An 18,772-nucleotide genomic window follows, 5' to 3' on the forward strand; every position below is an offset into this window, starting at 1 on the left:
GTCATTTATAAGGCATGAAAACACAAGTCATGTCTCTTTGATGAGTGCAAACATGTCATCCACTTGCATATCAGCACCACATGACAAAACAAACAGGCCACCAAACATTAGGTGAAAACATGAAAGTCACACGTCTAATGCCCTGCATGAGCAGGCGCGATGCCACTCTGCCAGACAAAGTGGCACAGCTGGCAGAGAAAAGAGCAAGCACAGAGCAGGCAGCGTGTTAAATGACCCAGGGATGTGAATAACCTTGGTGACTGGGGAAGGCCAGCACTAATTAACGCCAGGCCGCCATGTTGGCTGTCAGGGGATCCACACAGGGGCAACAGTCCTTGGATTCTCCCCCTGTGGATGTCCTCGTCACCCGCCCCCCCCAACAAGACCCCTCGGGAAGACTGTTCACCCCGTCTCACGCCATCCTCGACCCCGTGCATGATAATGAGGCGCATGTTTGTGAGAGGAAAAGACTGGCCCAAACTATGTCAGTCAAATGCCGGCATGCTAACACCCCGCCATCATTACTGTCAGCTCTGGTATCTACCACTACGTCGATGATTCACCGCTCTACTTTTGGAAATTCACACCTTGAGCGCGTTTGCCGTGAAGCTACAATTTTAATCCATTAAATCTAAAAAAGTATCTGCATGTTGAGGCATCAGGTATTACATTTGAAAACAGTGTGACTTCTTACACACATTCAGAGTGGCTAGGCTAATTTCTCCTCAGCATGGGTGTTGGAAGTGAGAACAGCACTTGCAGCCAGACATGTCTGTCAATCATTTATTGAGATTCTGACATCCTGCCTTGAAAATGTTGCCATGCTATCACAGTATCAGCACACTGCATCCCCCTGCACATGCTTTAGCATCCTCACAATGCCACGCCGCCATGGAATTAATATTCATCGCCGGCAATTTATGGATTCATTTATCACCCACATCTTATTTGTTTCTGTTAATCGAGCCTGGGGAGCTAACTATGGCCTTGGCTGGCCACCAGTGCTGGAGCTTTATTCCTCTTTACACAGGCCTAGTGTTAACGCCGCTGGCCAAGTTCACAGATTTGACTGACTGTGGACTTAATGCCGCTTGCCTTGTTTTCAGCACTTGTCCCTCCAGATTTGCCACCCTGGCTGCACAATTTCCTCCAATTCTAATTATTCATCAGCTCGTTATGCTGGCGCCCGGGCGCCTCCCCTAATTAGAGGCGACGCAGGGTTTGGTCCCAGGCTAGCCCTGAGTGAGGGAACCAGTTCAGAACCAGTCCACGGCATGCGCTCATGGAGGACTGGGTAAGTGCCAGCCTCTCCAAGTGCACAGGGGGGAGAGGAAGGGCCTATCTCAACAGTGTGATTTGACGTGCCTTCACACAGTCTCTCACATACATACATACACACACACACACACACACACACACACACACACACACACACACACAAACTAATAGTTCTGCCATGTCCCATATCTATTAGCATAACCTCTAGATATTTATAAGAACCCTGAAACGATGGAAATTCTTTGTCTCCATGGTGTCACATATTGCCTGCTTAGTGTGAATTTTTTTTGTTATTTTGCCATGATGGTGATGCGAGGCTGCTGTGAACAGTGTCAGTGGGCAGGGCAGGAGAGCGTGAAATATTGAATCATTGTTCTCTAATTAACATCCCAACAGGGCACAAAATAGCTTCTTGAGCTGAAAACAAGGAAATTTCCCATTATTATTAGAATGAATAAAATGAGGAACAAACAATAGCCTCCTGTTCACATAATGGTTAAATATACTCCCATAACTGTAAAGACCAATTCCATGTATATTTACCTATATGAGGGTCTAAAGCAGCAACATGTAACATTAATATAATCAAGAAGAAAACTCTACTTGTCCAGGAGGGATTATTTTGTTTTAGTACATTAGATCCACCACAAGAGCTGCACAGAGGGAATTACTTTATAGTAACACGTTAACACTGTCTTACTGTAGCGGCTGAACCCCAAGACCTTTCAGTTACAGCTCTCTTTATGCAGGTCCATAATGGCCCTGTGGGACATCATGTTAAACTTTTACAGTAGTAAAGAGGTAAGATGGTTGGCAGCTGATTGTGCAGTTCATACAGCCTGTCGTTGTTATTATGCTTTCTAAATTATTCATTTGCCCATGCTGATTGGTTCTCCTGAAAGCCAGCTTGCTAACTTTAAAACATTTTATCACAATGGCTGAGCTGATGCTTCAATTCAAATAAAAAAGAAAATCATTGAAAATGTAATAATTAAAATTCTATGATGTCTGGAAATCTTCTAAATAGAATTTATGATGACATCATTTTTCCGGTAGCCCCAGGATTCATGTGTTCACATCCCTGTGTGCATTAGCCTTTTTACACATTAGCCGATCTGCTACCACTGTTAAGTGTGATTCTCCCTTTTTCTCACCTTTTACTACCCCCTCTTTTCGTCCCACACCATGTCAGCCCACTCTGGCCCGGAGTGAGAAAGGTGATGGAGGCACTGAAAAGACAAATTTTCTCAGGACAGGGGTGAACACAGACAAACGCTCATGGTAACAAAAGTATATCTGACTCACACCTACAGTAAACTAACACAGACTTTAGTGTAGTTATTAACCCTCTCATGCACAAACTCACACAAATGTGCACACAGTAGTGCTAATTAAAACCCTCAGTGTGAGCAGAGAAATATGTAATCCTGACATTTAGTCAAGGGAGATTTGGGGAGATGAGGAGAAATTCTAGCGCTCGGCTTGAGCAGGGCCTGGGGCAAGCTGGCAGACAAAAGGACAGCGGCAGGCAGAGAGGCTGGATAAGGAGCGGCGGAAAGGTCATCTCCGTGAAAAGGCTAACGTGTCAGTGCTTTTGTTCCTGGCCCTCGGAACATATGTTTGGCCCTCCTCCACGGCTGCCCCTGCTATCAGGATGAAATCTAACCCCCAGCCCCCAAACGCAAGACAGAAACACACTTACACAGACGGACAGACGGTCCCAAACACACACAAATGCACTACACAGTTAAATACACAGTGGGCAGTGATTACTATACAACAGTTGTTTAGGATAAATGGATAGAAGTTGAGCTGAAGGTGTTGCCTTACTACTCTCCATGATGGAAAGCAACACCAATCTGGGACACCTGTCTTCCCCTGGTGCACCCATAGCAAGATAAGTAAGAGGTGTCAGAGAGAAATAAGTGTATTAAAGACTAATACAGGGATAGAACAACTGGCTTAAAGGAGCAGTCACACAGATTTACAGAAATGAAAAGTTAATATTAAGACAGATTATAGAAATGACATAGATTAGCTAGATAAAATAGCAAGTTAGCTATGTAGCTGGATGGATTGATGAATGGAAGAATAGATAGATGGGTGCAAGGTTTTTAAGAAAATCTTGGTCTGGGAGCATTTCTGAATCAGCTGTTACCATGTTTCCATCCTTTGTGTTAGGCTTATTTTACAAGCTTGCTTTAGCTTCAAATTTAATGGACCGAAACAGAGATGGTTTTCATTTTAATATTCAAGCCTCGGCACTACAGTTAATACATTTCCTTTAAATATCCCAAAATGTGTCCTCATGCTTGGGCACCTAGTGTATCTCTGGTATGCCTGCCGAGAGGTCTGCTTCAGTATTGTAGGACATTGTCAGGAATCCCCCCCCCCCCCCCCCCCCCCCGCCAACCCACCCAGTCGGGATTCTAATTTACATAACTACCCATTCACCATACATTATCCCTTACTTAAATTAACTTTAGTAAAATTAGTTATGATTTACAGTTTACTTTTGTAGGCTTTTTAGCTGGCACAAATATCCCATTGTGTTTGAATTCTTGGATGACAAATAGCCGCACTTCTATTGTTGTTAAATTAATGCAAATGTAAGTTTCATCATTTTTCCAGTATTATATGAAAAGAAAAGTAATTCTAATGAATCACATTCCCTCTTTGTTGCTCTGAATTCTGTAATTGTTGTGTTTTTGAGTCAGGCATGAAGGAAATACTCACTGACTGTATGCACATAAACCAAACCCTGACTGATTGGACAGTATACATATAATTTACTAGGGGTATAAGATGAAGTTATTCAATTTGCCAGGACAACTACAACAATCACTCTAGGCAATTCTGGCAGAGTCCATTGTTTGGCACAGCTTTCAATGTAGGCTTGATGAGGCCTGTAGGTTTAGAAGTCCTGTAATGAAGGCGATAGTGACGCCGAGAGGGATGGGTGGAGCTGGTAGCCGTGTTTCTGAAACATGAAGAACCTGTTTAGGAACGAGCCGGGATGCCAACTATGAATTGATGGGATGCTTTTGTGTGTGGAAGGAACAATCCATATCTTGTCTTAAACTCAGTGTTACAACCCAGAAAAAGATCCAAAAGTTTTATTTTACTACAATATTCTGCTATTCCTCAAATATTTTTCTAGGTGACTCTGCTTAAGCACCATCTGACATCAAATATGGTGTGCCTCAGGGAAGTATTTTAGGTCCTCTTCTATTTCTTCATGTGCCCTATTGGTAACATTATTGTTATGCTGATGATACACAGCTACATACTGTATCTCTGTCACACCATCGGTCCTGCATACCTGAGAACTTATTCTACAGTGACCACCCAAAGCTTTCATGGCACATCACTCCACTTCTGCTTCTTACAACACCCTCTGAATACAGCAACCTGCACCCAACCAAACAAGCTGTCAAGATACATCAACTGAGGTCAAGATGACGCCTAAATATATGTATGTGAGCTATTAGAAAGGAGTAAAATGTACAACATGAGGTCACTCTCATTAGTGAGATCCACTGTCACTTCATAATCAAAAATAGTCACCAGATAAACAGAGTGAACCCACCACTCAGCTTGAATCTCTAGTTCTGCCTCCATTATGTACACACCCCCTTGCTGCTTGCTTCTTTGTCATACTGCCCCTTCACACTAATTGCATGTGCCAAGCATGATGACCTACATTTGCATAAAGTCTCTGTTGGCAGATTGGGTTGGTCAACAAATCATAGCCCGGTGGTCAACAAACACACCTGTCAAAAGAGATGATAATAAGTAGAGCGTTAATGGCCAAAGAAGTAGTGTGACAACAGACAGGGCTACTGTTTGGTCTTGAATGCACTCTTCCTGAATATGTTGTGTTTGTGCGTGTCCATTTGTCATGCTTGAGACCTCGCCTGTGGTGCCATCTGGATCCTTTTTCCTCACAATTCTGGAAAAATCAGAGTGCTAAAAGGAAAACAACACTGGAAAAGGCATAAATAAATAAATGATGGTGTGGGGACAGAGTGCAAATGCGAATGGCAGCCCAAGATGCTAAGGGGAAGAAGAGGAGAGAGAGAGAAATACAGTGATTAGGCAACAGCAGTGCTGGTGATAGGCCTCTCTTCGCAGTCTCTCTGGACCCCGGAGATTAGCCTGAGAGGGGGTAAACAGCAGACATGGCAACCTCTCAGCCCACATCAGGCTGTCGCCTACTGTGATGCCCACCCAAGAGACCACAGGATGCTCTCTATGAGAGGGAACAAACTCATAAAAGCTATTATTGCGCAGATGGTTTGTGCTCTTTTTCTACTCTGAAGCTGTCACTGACAGAGCTCAGCATTTGGTGGCAACTGTGAAGAAAATAGAGAGAGACAAAAAAGGAGGACAAATCTCAGGAGTGATGAGGCAAGTTCACATCCATTCAGGCTCAGCTTGTCCTTATCATGTCACACCACTGACCAAATGTGTATGCGCTCATTTGTTTGTCCTTATAAAGACTTGAGTATGGTTCTTTAAATGACCAAGAGTGTGTACATGAAATCCTTGGGCACTAATTCTCAGGACATTCTGCTGTGTGCTGACCAAAGGAGCTGTCTCACAATCAGGGCGTGAAATGCTAAAGAGCTTCCAGCCAATACGCAGCGTGCATGGTGTTTTCTCCCCACTACTGTTCATTTGACATTTAGTAAATCATTACTGCAGCCATGCCCTAAAGGAAAAGTCGCACACAAACACTGTATAAAAATGCGTGGATACACACACAAACACACCCTAGATGATAACTGTTTATTACTAAGTTAGTTGACCTGATTTCCCATTGCCAAAATGATGACACATCCATCCAGAGGTGTGTCTTTAAAGTCCCTGGAGCATGCTGTCATGTCATCAAGCTGATTGTTAACCTTCTCTATGAAACAAATTGAATATGCACTTAAACGTCCTAAGAAGTAAAGCTACACTTAAGTTATGCAATTTCCTATATGGCGTCTCAATACAGATGTCAAGTATTGTTTCTTGTAAGGCCCAGCACGCATTCTCAGGGCCTGTGTGGACAAGTAGGCACCGTCAGGCTTTCACACATCACAGACGTGTGCTAAACTTCCTCCTAGCTTAATAATCATCACCAGGCAGGGGGTCGAAAGATGATAAAAACCCAAGTCAGATAATGGCCACACATGTGTCCGTTCACCTCATGTCTCCTTCCGTCCACCCGCTGTCAACAGCTGACGGACAGTTGATAGCCAGAGAACATTTTGAGAGATTGACAGGTGACCGAGAGAAATGTCACACACATTAAAGGCCTGTTTGATCCTAACAAGACAATGAAGTGTAGAGATTGAAATGTGAGTCTAAACCATAATGAACATGTACATTTTTAATAAATTCACTTTCATATGCACATTTATGAATTATGCTTATTCCTTGGAATACGAGGATATTTGTTTTTTTATATTTAAAAATAGAGAGTCTACAGCCAAGTTAGTGAGACTGTGAGACTAAACCATAAAATCAGTCTGACGATTGGGCCACAAAACAGTCAGCCAGTCAATCACCAACGTTATTTAGGTTCCTCCCCTGGGCACCATAAACATTAGTACAAAATGTCATGGCAATGTACAAAATTGCCATGAATACACATACACAGAAAATAAATAGAAAGTTGGCACCAGACAAAAATGAATGTCCCCATCCTCTGGGGACCTTGAATATCTCTGCAAAATCACCTCCCAATAGTTGCTGAGATACTTGTGTCTACAGTGAATGTGCCAGTTTTTGGTAAAATTATCCAGTGGATGCTGAAAAACATCAAAACACATAGTAGATAAAGTTTTTCTTTTTCAATTGATCAGCCTCACCCACATTATTCTCTTTGCACAACATCAGTGCTGTTATCCTACTAGATTTACACACTGACCAATACCATCTCTTAAATTACACTCCTAATACCCTCAATTTATCAGCAATGCTCTTAATTGCTACAATACAGATCACCTTCCTCTTACTTAATTAATGCAAATGGAGCCGAGGGTCATTGTTTCTCGCAAATAATCCCCTGCCTTTGTCGTAATATTGTTGTATAAAAGCGCTTTACGCCCATTGTCTGTACGTTTAGCTAATAAAGAGCTCCTAATGTCTTGTCTTGCACTCACAGAGCACATCCTCCTCTTAATCCATAAGCTCTTAAGGCAGCCATAACTGTCTTGTTCATGAAACCAGTAAAGAGTATAAAAGCAGTCTTTGCAGTCCATACACATTCACACACACTTAATATCATGAAGTGAAGAGCAGAGGATCGAGTGTGTGTGGATAAGAGCAATATCCACCATCAATTAAAGATGGAGGTAGGAGATAAGATGTTTTAATGTTGGCCTTGAGAGGCTTGAGTGGGCAGAGACGTGGAATCAATAGCATAAGAAAGGATAAATATATTCTGAGTATTTCATTTGAAGTGCATAATATGGTTTTAAGTATGAAGGGCTTGATTCAGTGAATGATTTCCACTCTCTTGAATATACAAATATGAAAATAAGAAGTCAGTTTTTTAGTGATGTATGATATAGAGGATGATAAATGCTTGGAGATGTAATATGATGTGAAAACTAAGGACCTGATACAATGTGATTTGATAGAGTATGATATGATATAATACATATAGTACGATATCATACAATACAGCACAATTTATTTTGACACCATACCATATATTATGTTACTCTATGATACGACGACCCAACAAGACACAATACGGTATGACATGAAACAATATGATACGATACCATGTGACTTAAAACGATAGGTTACGTCCTAAAACTGTCCACGACAGGATACGATACGTTACGTCACGATACAATGGGATATAATACATTAAGATATGATACAGCACGACACAGCAAGATACGATATGATACGATACAATACAATAAAACAAGATACGATATGATACGTTGATACGTTACAAAACGTCACGGCACGAAACCATATGACACTACAGGACACGATACGATATGATACAATACATCATGATATGACATGATACGATATTATACCACATGTTACGATACGGCACAATACAGCATAACAATATACAACATGATATGTTGATATGGTACGTTTATAGGATAGGATACATTAAAGTGTAATACATGGTGCCGGAAATTTTTCAATGGACTTCAATGCTGCGCACATATGTAATTAGTAAAGAGTAGGGCACATTTTTAAAAAATCATTGAAAAACAACCATCATCATGTAAATAAAGCAGTTCATGGCAATGACAACTACAAATGACATCTTATGCTCCATACCTACATCGAATACGTTGCATTGTACACAACAAATTGATTAAAGTAGGCACAAAACATATTGTCTTCTCCTGTGTTCTGCATTTTCTACATCCACTGGCCCTTTCTTGCCTTGCAGCATTTTAGCGCTCAACTAGAATTCAACCCTTGAAGCTATGATACATTCAAATTCTCTGTTACCCTGGGTTTACCTTGTTTCCAGCCCCAACAGACTGCCCCAACACCTCATCATCACTTAGGCTTTGAGAAAAACCTTGAGATGATGCTGGCAGTGGGCGAGCTGCCCTTCGTCTTCTCAGTGACAGTGAACATGCTTATTATTCGTTGGTTTGCCTTCGCTCTGTCCGACACATAAGGTTATCTGGACTGGATAAAGAAGAGAAAGGGAGCCGTGTCCGTGTTTTCAGCCCCAAAGGCAGGATGAAGAAACACGCCGAGGTGGGGGAATGGAAAGAGGAGATGCCACGACTCACGCGCAGAGGGACCTATTGGGTTCACCCTCAGGGTGTGTATGAGTATGTGTGGACAGGGTGTGTTTAGCCGTCTCCGTTGTGGTGGAAGTAACCCAGGATAGGGGACTGCGTGAATGGACGGAGGGAGAGGAGGGGTCAGGGGTGGAGGAAGCAAGGAAATAGGAAAAAGAATAGAGTAGAGGGTCATTAAGATTATTGCTATTGAGTGTGTAGGGGGTTGAGGAGACAATATTACTAGTGCCTCAAGCATTTGGTTATCTTCTCATAAAGATGAAAAAATATTGCGGAGCATCACACCAAAGAGGACAGACAAAAGCTTATTTAGGCATTTAACTACACTGCTACTATTAATGTCTTTGACATATTTACATTTCAATTTACCTCAGGGGGCAAAGTGAAAACACTACTGATCCATACTCAACTCCATCACAAAAACTCCAAGTCAGTGCCTCCTGAGCCTTCCTCGCTTCCCTGTCCTCAATGTCCTCTTGGGTAAACAGGCCCTCTTTACCTTCTAGCAACAGTAATACAATAAATCATTGTACAACTATAACCATAGTCTTTATTTCAACAAAACTCTTTAACGGGAGCTTAATTGAAAGTTTTTAAGCTGAATTGTCAACCTTATTTGTCATTCTGCAAGGTATTATTTGTGCAGGGCTCTAGGTTGGTTGATCCACCATTTGTTCCGAATGGAAATAATTCAACTACTACTGGATATGTTGCCCTTTAACATGGGATAGATATTGTGCTATGGACATAAATTTATATCATGTTCATTAATCTGAGACATTTTCTTAAGCACCACAAGCAAGAAGACACTTATGGAAATGTCCCTGTTGGATGAACCACCAAGAAACTCAGCATAGATATCCTTTTGTTAGCATCCTTCACTATTAATCTAAAACATAAATGAAACCTGTGTGTTACAATGCTAAGGCGGGCTGAGAAAATAACATCCTCACCTTTGACACACTCCACACTGTGCTGTGAGAGACCCTCTTCTCACAATCCATGGGGTCAGGAGTTCATGGTCCATCCATCAATGTCCACAGAGGCTTGATCCCTATTTATAGAAAGACTGAAAGGAAGAGAAAAAGAAGAAGCAATGAAACAGGTCTGTTCTCAGTGAACAATCAGGAAATGTATCATTCAATCACCCCCTGGTCACCTGGATCTGGTTTCAGTAGATTTCATGGACCACGATTCTGAGTCCTGGTGTCCCATCTCAGAGGTTACAATAAACTTTTTTGAGGTCTAACATGATTTCAAGCTCCAATTCAGCTGTTTATAGCCTAAAACATGAACCCTTATTGGCATAAATCACCTGCTGCAAGACTCACCTACAACTGACCACCCTGGATCCCATTTTATATAAAAAGTAGACAGATTGTGAAATCAATTTTCTGACTCTTGAATGCCACTGATCTATCCCAGAAGTGGAACTGGGTCACAGTGGCAACAGGCCAAGCATGTTGCCCCAAACATCCTTCTTCTCAGCAATGCTTCCAGTTTGGGATTCTGAGGCATTCTCATGCAAGATAAGATTTTTTAAAGAAAAACTTTGGGTCTACCCTGGGATCTCCAGTTGGACGTGCCTGGAAAACCACCAAAGGGAGGCACCAAGCAGGCATCCTTATCAGATGCTTAAACCACCTCAATTGGCTTCTTTCGACGCAAAGGAGAAGCAGCTCTACTCCTCCGGGGTCTGAGCATGTCAGAGCTCTGAATCCTATCTCCAAGGATGAACCCAGCCCACATTAGGAAGCAACTCTTCTCAGTTGCCTGTGTCACTACCAACAGCTCATGAGTCTAGGTGAGGGTGGGAATGTAGATCCACTGGTAAATCAAAAGTTTTGCCCTTAGGTTCAGCTCTCACTTCCCCACAACTGGTTATGTTAATTTGACTAAGTTAAGTAGACTAGATAAGAATACTGTTGCATGGAATTGCAACCAATTGTAGAATCTCAGGAACTGTTGTTCTAGATCCATAAATAAATAATCAACTTGTTTGACCCACCTTGTTGTGACTCTTGACATTACCCCCTTACTTAGCTTAGACTTTGGTACAAAATAAACCATCCTGTATGGATACAGGCATAACAGCAGAATTCTCAGATTACACAGAGGAGTATTTTAAGGGGATTAATACCACAAATTTGAGCAGTAAATGTTCTTAGACAATCAAACTGGGGAAAAAAAGGTTAAAAAAAGGCCTTAATCCTCTTCAGTAACCTAGCACAGATTTATGAATCTATCTTCAGGAAAATTGTACAGTTGATTGGTTTCGTGTGCAATCCTTTTTTAAATAAGATTTGCTTTGATCTACTTTGAATAAGTCCATCACAATTTAAAGAGTACAGGTTTGCAGCATTAATTTCCAAAATGAAATGAAATATGAGATTAAAAAAAGGGACCACATTTGTTGGAGCTTTACAGAGACGATTTTGTTCTTCTTAAACTGACTTAAGCTCATTTTGAAATACTCCAAGGTATTGCTGAAGTCTTTATGCAACATGGATAAGAAACATTAGATACTGTTAAAATTAGAGTGTATAGTACAACACAACATGTTTCATATAAACTGCAGTAAAACACTTCGATTTTGAGCATTGTATATGTTGTTTTTAGCTGTTCTTGTTTGTGTACATATCAATTTACTTCAAGGTAGTATTTTTTCTCCTCGACTGTTTTGCCAATAGTGGAGTCAATATGTGCACTAACCAAGGGGGATAAAGAGTCTAATGCAGCAAATGGAAGGAGGCCTGTGCAGTAACTATTGTCAATAGTGCAGCTGGGAATCAGGCATCGGCTCTCTCAGGAAAACACCGGTTCCTCGGATATGGAAACCCCCATGATATGCAGATGATTATACTATTTACCCATGAAACTCAAGCCAGATTTCCATCCATGTAGGCTCACATGAGCAGTTACATTTTATAAAATATAAACACAGACAGAGAAACATGTAAGTAGGTGCATGTACATTCATGTGTACACGGAATCACACAAGGACTCACACAGAGCGAGGCTAAGGAGAGGAAAGCACACCACCCCTGTATTAATTTTTCATAACATCATGCTCAATACAAAATGCAATAAGTGTTTCTTGTAAGACGACTCCCAGGCACTTATAGCACTTGAGCATGCTGCAAGGTTCTCCTCAGAGGTCCAGCCTGCGTGTTTGTCTGACTTACTTTGTCTCTGGCAGGATGACATCGGATGCTGAGGATGCCCAGGGGCTGCAGGAGAGGAGAGATCCTGTATACAAACAGAGGAGAGAGGAAAAAGAAGATGTGGACAGTGAAACTGAGGCACTGTGGATATCCAATTCTGATACAGTTATTGTAGTTACAAGCCTTTAACATCTTATCCAAGCAGGTTAAGCCCCAAGTTGTCATAAACTGATCCTGGTCAACCTGTTCTGACCTCTCTTGATGATAAACTCACAGCTTCAGAAATCTCCCTAGCCCCTCTGGCCTGCACCCGTAGGTAACTTTTAATAATAGTACACCCTCCAACTCGCACCTCTCTCTCTATTTCCAACTACCCCTCTCTAAAGACATGATACCTGATGGTTTAGAATAGCCAAGTACTAACCTGACTTTGTATTAGAGACCAGAAGTGGATCACTTTAAGATTAGGATGACTTTCGCTTTGATGCAACTCAGAAAATGGTAATGGGGCAACAGAAAGACTGTGTGATTAATCACCAAAACCAGGGGTGAAGCAGCTTTTGTATTTAGCCTTAACCAACCAGGAATATTTCCTTTGAGATGTACAATCATTTCTAAAAGTGAGTCTTGACCTAGACAGCAGCACAGAGACAATGACACACAGAAATTACATCAAATGATAAATCACCAGCATTCAGCATCAAAACTTGCACATTGACTGAATCTTAATTTTAAAATATTTCAAGCTGATAATACTCTTGAGTTTAAGATGTGTATGCAGTATGTCATAATTTTGAAAGATTAATATGGACAACATTAAAAGCAGCTTTGAGGTTTTTTATTGCTAAGGAAGACAAAGAAGCATAGTTAATTGTGTTATCGGCATATTATCGCATTGTGAGTATAAAAAAGAAACTTTGCCTCAATGTCATTTTTGCATTGACAAATTGACAAATTGACATTAGATAGAACAGGAGCCAGTATGGATCCTTGTGGGACACCGTTTTGTGAAAAAAAAAAAAAAAAAAAAAAAATGTTTGGAGGCAAAAAAAATGTAGAATAAGACTGTCCCAGTCAAGTTGTAACTTTGTGTCAAATAGCATTAGCTATTTTAATCTGACCACACCACAACAATAGGATTTCTTCATCTTTTCTTTCTTTTAAATTCATTTTTAAAAATGGACTCAAAGGTGATGTTTCGGTTGTATTACAAAACACAATTTAAGACAATAAAGTGGCATAAAGAGCTTGAGTATCTCAGAATGCATCTGCTATCACACATCATACAAGTGTATTATATTCGCTAAGGGTCACTATTTTTTTTTTTTTTCAAGAGCTTCTAGTTTGACCAGAAGTTATTTGAAATTAGTTATAAAAGAAGAGAAATAATTTTCTCATCATTGTTGTCAATCTGAGTAGCAAATTGAGATGGACATTTAGGAATCGATCGACATTGCACATTTTCAACAGGTGAATTGCATTCTGTCTTTTTGCTGGGACTTAAGAGTCTTTTTCCAGCAATGAAAACCAGGTGAATTGTTTTTTGATGATTGTATTTGCACTACAAATTGAAACCACAATACCACATTGAAAATCTTGTCTCTTCCCTTAAGCCTATACATTCTTATGCAGATCACTTTGTATAGACATTAAGTGGGGAGTAACCAAGTATATATAAACATATCCTTGGAAAACTGCTGTTTTTTCTTTTTGGAAAGAGTTTTTACAGGGGGCCATTGTATGTTTTGACAGTGAAGAGAGACAAACATTTTTGGGAGGAGAGAGTGGGGGATGTGCAAATGTCAAGGGTTGGAATCTAACCCAAGACAGCCGGGAGGACTATGACCTCTGTATATTGGGCGCACCACTTAGCTAAACCTCTGCCCCAAGAACATGTCTATTCAAAGAAAAAAAGGTTTGAAGTTTGGGGTTATAACACTAGAGTGCAACATTTCTCTCCCAACTAACCAATTTCTCTTAGCAATTAGCTCTTTGGCTAATTGGTATTAGTGCTGCAAAATCACAGCAATCACAGGATTTGCATGAGTCAGCTGTATGTTTGGGAAGGCCTTGAGAGAGAAAAAAAAGACATTGACATGCAAATGATTGTCTTGAACTTTATTGAGCGGGCACATTTAAGTTAATTTGCTGTGGGGAGTGGCTAATGGAAGTAGGCTCCTCCAGTAACTCTTAAGGAGTCAATCCACCTGATTTAGAGGAAGCATGCACATAGATCTTTTGATTGACAGAGCTGTTACTCTGAGTGTGACATAACTGACAAACAGGGAGGAAGAGGGAGAGATGGAGAGAGGAAGGGAGGGGGTTTCGGGGAGGTCCAGCGCTACTCTTCCACTTCCTGCAGCATATTAAGACGCCCTGGTGTACAGTATGTTCCAGATGTTTGGCTTATCCTGGTGGGAGAAGCAGTCAAGTATTGTTTTAAAGCCTTCAGGGTGAATCATAAATGTTGCACGGGGGACCTCATGAAAAATGCAACACATACGCCTCCTTAGCTAAAACAGAGCGCTGATGGACCTCTGGGAATGAGGCATGTTAGTGTAGCATCATGCTACGATTATAACCATAACAAGGAAGAGGCTTTATGGGGATGACATTAGAAATACAGGAAGTTTGTTAACCTCAGAGTTCTTAACAGTGAGTCCAGATTTAAAGCCTTCCACCCTGAAAATGTGAGCAGCATTTTGATCATATCATGCTGGCATGGTTGATTCAGCTGGATCACTTGTTTTAAAGCTTCAAATTGCAATTTTGTGCGTTCCAGTAAAAAGGCTTGGCTTCATTCCTCTGGCCTTTAAGCTTATCTGACTCTGCAAATGTTTCTGTCAGTATTTCAATGGATTTTTTTCTTTTGGTAGAATCTGCTTGTCTGACGGTGCTCTAACACTCTTGTCAAAATGTGTGTGTGTGTGTGTGTGTATGTTTGCCCTTTTATAGATGTGTGTGAAGGACCCGGCAGAGGAGCTAAAAGTAAAGCGTCAGGCCATAATTGGGTTATAGGGACCGGTGATGGATTAAAGCACGGCTAGGGAGACGCTGCAGCAACATTAGGGTGTCTGAGATGTCAGGAGCAGAGCGCTCTCATTAATCGCCTCGGCCCTTGCATTACTGCATTAGTTGTATTAGCAGCTAGGAGTCGGCAAGCACTTTGGGATTTCTCGCTGAGGCAGGCCACATTTCTCCCTTTTTCTTTCTGGTTACTGTGCAGATTTGGACATCTTCTCACTGTCTTTCAGATTTAAAACGGAGGTGACAAAGAAAGGAAAAATTAAGCACGACATTTGAAACGTTGTGTTTTAAATGTGTGGCCTGAATACAAGTAGTTGCCAGGTAAAAGTGATCAAGTGCTTTAGTATGAAGGCCTACTCCAGACTGAAACTTGTTAGGCTATTTACAGTAAGTACATGTGCACACACGCACTCACACCAAACACACACAAGCAGTACTCAATCAGTCACCCCACTTCTCAATAACCTAATAGTCCTCCTGTGAAAATTGATTTTTAGGAGCATGTTTCATGACCCCGACCTCCCCACCATCACAATCTCAGTCCTCTTTTTCATCTTCCATTTCCATCCATCTCCTTTGCAGTACAGATATTTACACTGTAGCTGTTATTAATAAGCAGAGATTGATTTTGTTGTGTAGTAAAAATATTACGTAAGCGGTCAGGGGGGTGTTGGAGGCTGGGCTTTGCTGCTTATGAGGCGGGGAAAGAGGTTAGTGTTTTTACTTGCATCTGCCTGATGGAGAGGGATGGGTGGGGCAGAGGTCAGGAGGGAAACCTAGATGAGGATGTACAGACTAACATTAGTGATCCTGAACGTTCAACCCTTGTCCACTGCCTCTTTGTGAAGTGAGAGCTTCATCACTCATCCCCTCCCTCGCTGCCTTTCTCCAGAGGCTGACGTATGTGACTTAATCACAGCTGAAGTGTCCCTGATTGCCTCAGAGCTGCTGGTGGCCCGAGCAAAACCCATAATGCCCATGCAAGCAGACTGTCTGATCATATTATTAATCAGTCACATTCAGTACAATTACATTACAGTTACTAATCCCAGTAAATACCTGTTATGTCAACATTGAGGGGGTTGGGTTTTTAGCCATCTTTGACAGCAGTGTGGTAAATCATGGCAGATTAGAAAGGCTATTCTTACATAGTGGGTGCGGATTTTTTTCAACAATACCAACTATCAAGAAATAATATTAATACAGGAAAACCAAAATTCAGTTATACCCAATACCGTAGACTACTGGTTTCTAGAGAGGCCTCGTGAAGGTAAAGTTCAGGCCAGCCTTTAGCCTCTTGGTGAACAGCTACAACGAATCCACTTTCATTCAAATTAGTCACGTCCATAATTACATATAAGTATACATAATTGTTAGACTTAATATAATCAAAATGGATTGGGTTTAAAAATAGTTAATCTATACATGTGGAATAGAGAACAACATGTTTTGTGTGGCAGGCTGTAAATATGTTTAATTCTACTGTAAAAAAAATTGCATTTTCATTTGTGTTCTACCAAGGTTTTTGGCTTTTGGAGCAGGCCTCAAGTGGACATTCCAGGAACAGCAGTTTTTGCACCTCAGGGTTGGCATCATATTTCAACGGTAGTTGTTACAGCTTGAAATACATTTAATTATATTCTAAGCTCAATCACACTTAAAACCTTACATTAAGAATGAAATAAATCAAACATAAAGACAACAACCGAAGACAATCAGGCAAAAACCGATATATATCCAAAAGAATCTCCAGATTTTTCAAAATCCTCCAGCTGTGAAAAAAAGTGACTGAAGTAATCTCTAATGTTGAAAAAGTTTTAGCAAATTTATCATTACTGATGAGTCATAAACACACAACTCAGCTTGTTCAGACTCGTTATCCCTTGTTGTAGTCAGTCACTCTATAGCAAGTCGGGGTAATCGAGTCGTTTCTTATTGCTTTGTGTTAAAAATGCATACTTTTTTATCTTTATAGTTATAGATGTCTTTACAGTGATCAAGTAAAAGATAAATGTTCTATGCCTTCACTACTGAGGTGATTTCAATGTGCTTACAGCATTCAATAACACTCAAAAGTCCAATTAACAAGATTTGGTACCTCTGAGTAATTTAGTGAGCTACCTGTGAAGAGGTTTCATTGTAACCCTTGTCTGCTGAGGAAATAGTCCTCATAAAGCTGTTGACTGCTGACCAACCATCTGTGTAATCCATGCCCTCTGAAAAGTGGCATGAAAGACCCGTCGTATGGGTTTACATAGATCACTTTCTCATGGCGGGATGAATGGTGAGGGGCTGAAGGCAGCGTGTGTGAGGAGGTGGGCACAGGAAGGATTGTTATTGGATCACAGTCACATGGAGAACAATTTCCCATGAGTGTCCTTGGGTACCTGATCTGTGCAAAGAAATACCGAGCCCCCTTCCTATTGTTCCCCACAACTTGCATGCGAGTGCACACGCACACTCACACGCAAACACACGTACAGGTATCTGTTTGTCTTGCTGTTCACATGGAAGGGGTTGTCCTCCCGCTCCAAGACGAGGTATTAGCTTTCCCCTGAGGGAGAGTTCTAATTAGGTAATTGACTGATGTATAAAGCAGGTGTATGTATCTGTTACAGCCGGCTCGACCTGTTCATTATTAAACAGTGACCCTCTCTGCCACTCGTGCCAGAACCTTCCATGCAGGGGAGAAAGTGGCCGGGAAGAGCTTTCACAGGGATCAGGCGTACTCGTAATTACACTTGCTGGTTACCTGAGTCTTTACTGTTGCAGGTTGAACCCTGGTGCTCTGTTTGCCACTGACTGAGCCTCATGTCACTAAAAATGGCTTTATTGAGAACAAATTGTTTCAGTTTACTTTGCAAACAATCGATGAGATTATGTTTTTGTGGAAAATGCATGATCACTGACTTACTGAAAATAGCATCCGATATGACAGGTCACCAAACTTTTCATCCTCACACGCTTGTGCATCGACAGGCGAATGAAACTTGAGCTACACTTGGCCAGAGAGGACAGGATAAATTTGCCAAGTGCCAGCGAGCAGCACTTCATTCTGACACTTTGACATCGGTGAAATATATAAAGTATTGGGTTGCTGTTAGGCCAATGGCTCAGTTTATTCACATCATGAGGCGCAACGATCGAGGTATGGATTGATAGCGGAGACGAAAATTGATTCAAATAGTGCGTGTTCATGTGTGTGTATGTGTGACAGTGGCCTCTAAACGTGAGCCGGCTGGTCCATTTTAATTCAGCAAGTTACACATTCCATTTCCGACTGTGCAGGTTACATGAGCCCACAGCTTTTGAGCCAACACTTTTTTTGATTAAACTGGACCTGGACACTGGCCAGCTTATAAAATGTTACCATGAAAAACCATAAATGACATCACTTTTCAAATTGACCTGTTGATATTTTTTCAATTTCCTCTTCTATGTTCTTGTTCAAATAATGATAAGTCACTGGTGGCATATGTGGAGTTGAGGACAATGTAGGACAAGGGCTGCTGC

The 18,772-nt window shown here is 41.2% G+C and overlaps 1 long non-coding RNA gene across 1 annotated transcript in view; it reads right to left on the reverse strand.

Moving 5' to 3' along the window:
- Positions 1-7,902: 7,902 nt before the first annotated feature.
- LOC117831404 overlaps positions 7,903-18,772 on the reverse strand; it is a 30,329-nt gene continuing 19,459 nt past the window's right edge. The window contains exons 2-4 of the long non-coding RNA XR_004634991.1: positions 12,254-12,317; positions 10,022-10,137; positions 7,903-9,161 (exon numbers count right to left, since the gene is read on the reverse strand). This is a non-coding gene — a long non-coding RNA (uncharacterized LOC117831404). The remainder of the gene's footprint in view (positions 9,162-10,021; positions 10,138-12,253; positions 12,318-18,772) is intronic.

The sequence above is a fragment of the Notolabrus celidotus genome, chromosome 19 (assembly GCF_009762535.1).
Source record: "Notolabrus celidotus isolate fNotCel1 chromosome 19, fNotCel1.pri, whole genome shotgun sequence".
NCBI lineage: Eukaryota > Metazoa > Chordata > Actinopteri > Labriformes > Labridae > Notolabrus > Notolabrus celidotus.